Source organism: Tachyglossus aculeatus, chromosome 21 (assembly GCF_015852505.1).
Source record: "Tachyglossus aculeatus isolate mTacAcu1 chromosome 21, mTacAcu1.pri, whole genome shotgun sequence".
NCBI classification, from domain to species: Eukaryota; Metazoa; Chordata; class Mammalia; order Monotremata; family Tachyglossidae; genus Tachyglossus; species Tachyglossus aculeatus.
Window position 1 is genome coordinate 16,460,805 of NC_052086.1, and position 7,216 is coordinate 16,468,020.

The window sequence follows — 7,216 nt, forward strand, 5'->3', positions numbered from 1 at the left end:
CTGAATATCATCAGGAGAAGTTTTAACATCAGACACCCACAAAATCCCGGCTTAGACCATAACACATACCCTATCGTTGAAGCTATTATTCTCTCAACAAGGGCAGTTCTACTCATAAGCTGCTTGTGGATAGAGATTGTGTCTACCTACCCTTAGTATAGTACTTTATACCAGGGAAGCGCTCAACAGATACCACTGATTGAGCAGTGAGCTTCCCCCTGACAGTCGGGTAGTCAAACGTGAGTTAAGTGTGACATTCAGAGATCAGAGACCAGGCCAATTCTGACCAAACCCCCTTGGTGAGGAGAGGGAGCTTAGCACTAATGGCAGAGGTTGTTGAGAAGAATCAGAAGCAGCATGGTTTCAAGTGGAGATAGCACGGCATGGGTGTTGAGAGATTTTGGTTCTAATCCTGGCTCTGGGACCTTGGGGAGGTCATTGAGCTTCCCTTTTTTTCCCCAAAATGGTATTTGCTAAGCTATTACCGTGTGCCAGGCACTGGGTGGATACAAGCTAATCAGGTTGGACACAGTTCCTGTCCCACACAGGGCTCACAGTCTTAACCCTTATTTTATTTTTTAACAGATGGAGACAAGCACAGAGAAGTGAAGTGACGCACATCTATACCAGCATTTAGTACAGTGTTTGACAAATGCCATAATTATTATTAGAACTAAGGAGTCCAAATGAAATCAAGATGCTCTTGGGACTCCCCTTTCGGTCTTCTCGTTCTTTCTTGCTTCCTCCCTTCCCCGCAAGCCAGAAGAGCATGGGGCAGCTTTATGTGCCCCTGGGGATTAGAGGCTCCTGAGGAAGCTCTACGTTCTCAGGCCACCAATCCCCTCCAAGTTCAAGAGGCTCTGCTTTCTACATGGCTATCAAATCTTGGGGGCTACTCAGGGTGGGGAGAAAGGGAATCAGGGAGGAGAAGGACAGAGGCTTGAAGTTCAGGACTCCAACTGGCCCTGACCATCTGCTCTCGGGATCTTCATGCCCCTGTGGAGGACAGAATGCATGGATCCGAGTCCCGAAAGTCCTACCTTAACAACTGCATCAGCCTCCTTGCTGACCTCCCTGCCTCTCCCCACTCCAGGCCTTACTTCACTCTGCTGTACAGATCATTTTTCTACAAAACTATTTAGTCCACGTGTCCCAACTGTTCAAGAACCTCCAATGGTTACCCATCCACCTCCACAAACGGAAAGTCCTTACCGTCGGCTTTAAAGTACTCACGCGATCAGCTCGCCTCCTCCAATCTTCCCTCTCTGATCTTCTACTGCAGCCCACCTCACACCTGCTTACTCACAATGCCCTGATCTCATCTATTTCACCGCCAACCCCTTTCCCACATCCTTCCCCTAGCCGGGAACTCCCTCCCCGTCCGTGTACACCACACTACCACTACCCACCTTCAAAGCCTTATTAAGGAGACCTATCCAGGTTAAGTCCCCTTTTCCTCAGCTCCCTCTCCTGTCTGCATCATCTATGAACTTGGATCTGTGACCTCTCGGTGTACGATACCCACCCCATCCTCAACCCCCCAGCACTTCTGTACATATCTTTACATTATATATTAATTCTGTATTTCTATTAAGGTCAGTCTCCTCCTTCGGACTGTAAGCTAGTTTTGGGCAGGGAACATGTCTGCCAACTCTGCTGTACTCTCCTAAGTGCTTAGTTCATTGCTCTGCACACACAGTAAGTGCTCAAATACCACTGATGATGACATTGATGATGCAGAGAAAACCAACTGCCTCTATTAGAGAGGCTTTTGTTTCAGAATGGGAGATACTGGTCTGTTGTGCAAGCACATTGGGGGAGGCGGAGGATGGGGATAGGAAGGGAGAGGAAAGATGACACAAAGGTAGAGTGTTCCCTGATCAAGCGAGTTTCCCAGTTACTCAGGGATGGATTCTTAGGAGAAGGTGGATATTCCAGAGGAACAAAATATCTCCAGAGAGGGGGGGTCTGCAAACACTACCTGGAAAAAAAGTGCCCTTGAAGTATTTGTCTATCCCGAGTGTTTACAGGCAAGGTAATTGGTCACATATACCTATCTATAAATTATTATAAATAACTTAATTATTCATATGTCTGCCTTCCTCCTCTAGATTGTAAGCTTGTTATGGGCAGGGAATGTGCCTGCTAATTCTGTTGTACCGTACTCTCCCAAGCACTTAGTACAGTGCTCTGCACATAGTAAACAGTCAATAAATAACTGATTGATTGATTGATGGATCAGGAGTCTGCCCCAAGTGGCAAAGCACCTAACCTTTATATTAGTGGGTTACCCTTAGGTATGGCTCTGAAATATTCTAGGGACTGTCTCCCAAAATGCTCTTACCAAAGGTGCGCAGGAGTAGGGAAGAGGAATCCCCCTCTAGGAAGCAGGGGACAGACCAAAAATGCCACCCCCACCTGCTGTACCCCACCATGATTCCTACTGCTTTTGGGTCCCTCCCCCACCACCTCACTTCGATTTCCCAGCTATTTCCCCTCTCTGCACAAGTCTTTCTCCCTGAAGAACTACCAGAGGAAGTTCAGCTGTTGGTATACCTACTGCTGCCTAAGATGACACGCATGCACGTAAACACATGTGTGTGCACACACACACAAAACACACACACACACGCCAGTCAAGAAGAGGGAGGCTACTGTGTCCAAGCTGGCACTACTGTGTTAGGCGGCTGGCTCTATATACTCTATACAGAAAGGAGCTCAGCTAGAAAAACAGAAAAACCACACAACCTCAGGGCTGACAGCATAAAAATGAACAATGTTAAGCTTGGAAGTGACTTCTGTGGATGAGATGGTGATTTTTAGTGCCTTTCTTTCCCCGGGTACCTCTGTTCTGATACCTCCATTTTAGAAGAACTGCGGCTCTGACATGTTGAGTGGCTTGCTTGAAGTTAAACAACAGGTATGGGATCAATTAGTTTTATAAAGAAAGCCAACAGCACAGAACCTGAAGGCCTCAATAATTCAGCTTTACCGTTCACACTCTAGCTTGTTCAGTAATGTGCTTTAATAATAATGGTATTTAAGTGCTTATTCTGTGTCAAGCACTGTAGTAGGTACTGGAGTAGAAGATAATCAAATCCCACATGGGGCTCGGAGCACAGGTAGGAAGGACAGCATGTGTTGAATCCTGATTCTGCAGATGAGAGAACGGAGGCACAGAGAATTTAAGTGACTTGCCCAAGGTCACACAGCAAAATGGCAGAGCCGGGATTAGAGCCCTGAGCTGGCTCAGGGCCCCAATGCTTTTTCCACTAGGCCACGTTCTCACTAGTCAAAGATATTGCTCCAAGCTGAGTTTTCCCAGGAAGAGCCACATTTTTACACACAGGGGCAAGCTGGTGTTCTTTGAGCCAGGTAGACCCTACCCACTAGTCCCACTTATGGGTCTGTCAAATGAGCCTGGTGGATGGGTGGTATTTCAGTCTTACCATCTCCCTATCCCTGCCCCATTCACTGAGTCCAGGGTGGTCAGCCCACCGAGACCAAATGCAGCCTCACAGCCCAATCCGCCGGCACACGCTGTGTTTTGCTTGGAGGTGAATGGTGATAAAGGAATTGGTGACTAGTATGTTTATTTGTGTTGCAAATGAGCCTCACAATGCAACAGCCATCATCAAGTAGCAAGCAGTAGCCCTTCTGTGGTTCTCCCCCATCACGCCTGCAAAATAAATCAACACAACCGTGCTATTTGTTTCAATTACTTTAGTAGGCTTCTTGACAGCATGTATTTTAGAGAGCTATAAGCCTCCTCGTTCAAAGCTCAGCTTCCCAGTTATTTGGCTGAGTTATTCCTGCACAGCTTCCGTGTAAGATGTTTTGGCACATAAAGTGCTGCCTCACTCCCGCAGAACAAGAGGGACACGACATAAAAGTCTAATGCCAGGAGGCTTCAGAAGGTTGTCCTTTCCTATAGGACTTCAGCTGGCTAAACACTGAATATACTAAGGCCAGTGAGGGTCAACAGCACCAGACAATGCATGCGGGTGTTAGATTCACATTAACAAGAGAGTTTCTATTTAAGAATTGAATGCCAAATTATCTTCTGTGGAAATTTAACATCCTCCAAAACTACATGCAGCATAACATGAATCACCTTTGCTACTTAAACTGTATATTCATAGGCAAAACAAGTTAATTAGATGATTTCAATCCAAATATCGTGAGTGGAAAACTAATATCATTCAATCAATCAATCAATCGTATTTATTGAGCGCTTACTATGTGCAGAGCACTGTACTAAGCGCTTGGGAAGTACAAATTGGCAACACATAGAGACAGTCCCTACCCAACAGTGGGCTCACAGTCTAAAAGGGGGAGACAGAGAACAGAACCAAACATACCAACAAAATAAAATAAATAGGATAGAAATGTACAAGTAAAATAAATAGAGTAATAAATATGTACAACCATATATACATATGTATGTACAATATGTACAATAAATCATATTTATTGAGCGCTTACTGTGTACACAGCACTGTACTAAGGGCTTGGGAAGTACAAGTTGGTAACATATAGAGACAGTCCCTACCCAACAGTGGGCTCACATTACATCATGTGAGATCTGGATTACTGACACAAAGATTGGGGTTTTTGGAAATATTTCACGTTAAACAAAACTCGCCTTACTGTACTCACCCATTCCAAAAGGTATGCATATTTGCAGTTTCTTCTGCTAACACGGTCTGCTGAGACCCAAGAGGCTCACATTGTGGGAAGAGCATTCCCAAAGGCATTTTAACCAAGATGTACAGTGAAAACAGGCACTATGGCAGAATCAACTTTTTTTTTTTTGACCATCAGAAGGGCATAACACCTCAACGAAAGACTTCAACGCTTTTGAGGGGAAGTATAATCCGTTTTACATTGCTCAGACAAAACAACGTCCAAATCCGTACCGAAAACTGCGCTTCACATACCCTCTGTTATGGGAAGATAACAGGCACGGCCACGAAGTCACATGCCCTGATTAAAACCACAGCTGCATACTGCAGCAGCGGGAACACACAAGATGCAGTCAAGAAAGCACACATCCCAGGATTTTTTCTTTTTTTAAACCAGATCACACCAGCTACCTCCCCAGGTACCAAGGAGGTCCAAATGGCATCCAACTTCTTTCTTCCCCACGCTCAACCCTCGTCCTATGCTGCCATAGCCGATCGATAACCCCTTGACTCTATTTTAGCAGGTCCCTCACTGTGAATCAGGGCCAGCGGCAGCAGCATTTAATGAACACTTATGTGCAGAGCACCGTACTAACTCTTGGAAGAATACATCAGCTGGCTGACATTCCCTGCCCACAACAAGCTTACAGGGTAAACAGAGATGAGACGTGAATTAAATATTAAAATACATCTTAAAGATATGTACATAAGCACTGTAGGGCTGATATCAGATGCTCCAAGGTCACAAGACCAAGCGCATAGAAGATGCAGAAGGGAGCGGGAGCCGGGGAAAAGAGGACTACATCGGGGAAAGCCTCTTACGGGAGATGTGACCTTAATAAAGCTTTGAAGGTGGGGAGAGCGGTGTTCTGGCGTATATGGAGGGGGAGGAAGTTCCTAGACCCAACTGAAGACTTATAGAAAACGATACTGTACTCTCCCGAGAGCTCAGTACGCTGCTCCGCACATAGTACGTGCTCAATAAATGTAACCTTCCGAATCCTCTTCGCACTCATTACGACTAACTGAACAACCTTCTGAATCCTCCCGGCTTGAGACTCTTACCTCCCGTCCCGCTTTTACTCATTCCTATTTATTGAGTGCCTACTGCCTGCAGAGCGCTATTTATAGGTCAGGTACTTGTTTTGATGTCTGTCTCCCCCCATTCTAGACTGTGAGCCCACTGTTGGGTAGGGACTGTCCATATGTTGCCAATTTGTACTTCCCAAGCGCTTAGTACAGTGCTCTGCACATAGTAAGTGCTCAATAAATATGATTGATGATGATGATGTGAGCCCTTGTGGGCAGGGACTGTCTCTGTCATTGAACTGTACTTTCCAAGCGCCTAGTACAGTGCCTTGCACACAGTAAGCACTCAATAATAATAACGATATTTGTTAAACCCTTACTATATGCCAAGCACTATTCTAAGTGCTTGCTATGTGCAAGCACTGTTCTAAGCGCTGGGGGGGTGGGGAGGATACAAGGTGATCAGGTTGTCCCACGTGGGGCTCACAGTCAATCCCCATTTTACAGATGAGGTAACCGAGGCCCAGAGAAGTGAAGTGACTCGCCCAAAGTCACACAGCTGACAAGGGCAGACCCAGGATTAGAACCCATGACCTCGGGCTCCCAAGCCCGGGCTCTTTCCACTATGCTACGCTGCTTCTCAATCAATAAGTCTAAATCAATGAACCTGTAAAGGTGGGGAGAGTTGGTTGGGGTGGGGGGCGGGCGCCAGTCAGGAGGCAGGGCCGGCCATAGGACCAAGGGCCAGCCCGGGAGCCCGGGGGCTGCTAAGGGTTCAAATCCCAGCTCCGCCAACTATCAGCTGTGTGACTTTGGGCAAGTCACTTCACTTCTCTGTGCCTCAGTTACCTCATCTGGAGAATGGGGACTAAAACTGTGAGCCCCCCATGGAAAAACCTGATCACCCTGTAACCTCCCCAGCGCTAAGAACAGTGCTTCGCTCATAGTAAGCGCTTAACAAATACCATTATTATTATTATTATTATTAGGGGCTCGGAGGCTTCTGGGGGCCCAGGGGCTGCTAAGGGTTCAAATCCCGGCTCTGCCAACTATCAGCTGTGTGACTTTGGGCAAGTCACTTCACTTCTCTGTGCCTCAGTTACCTCATCTGCAAAATGGGGATCAAAACTGTGAGCCCCCCGTGGGACAACCTGATCACCTTGTAACCTCCCCAGCGCTTAGAACAGGGCTTTGCACATAAGCATTTAACAAATACCATTATTATTATTATTATTAGGGGGCTCGGGAGCTTCTGGGGGCTGCTAGGGATTCATATTCCAGCTCCGCCAACTATCAGCTGTGTGACTTTGGGCAAGTCACTTCACTTCTCTGTGCCTCAGTTACCTCATCTGCAAAACGGGGATCAAAACTGTGAGCCCCCCGTAGGACAACCTGATCACCTTGTAACCTCCCCAGTGCTTAGAACAGTGCTTTGCACATAGTAAGCGCTTAACAAATACCATTATTATTATTATTAGGGCTCGGGGGCTTCTGGGAGCCCG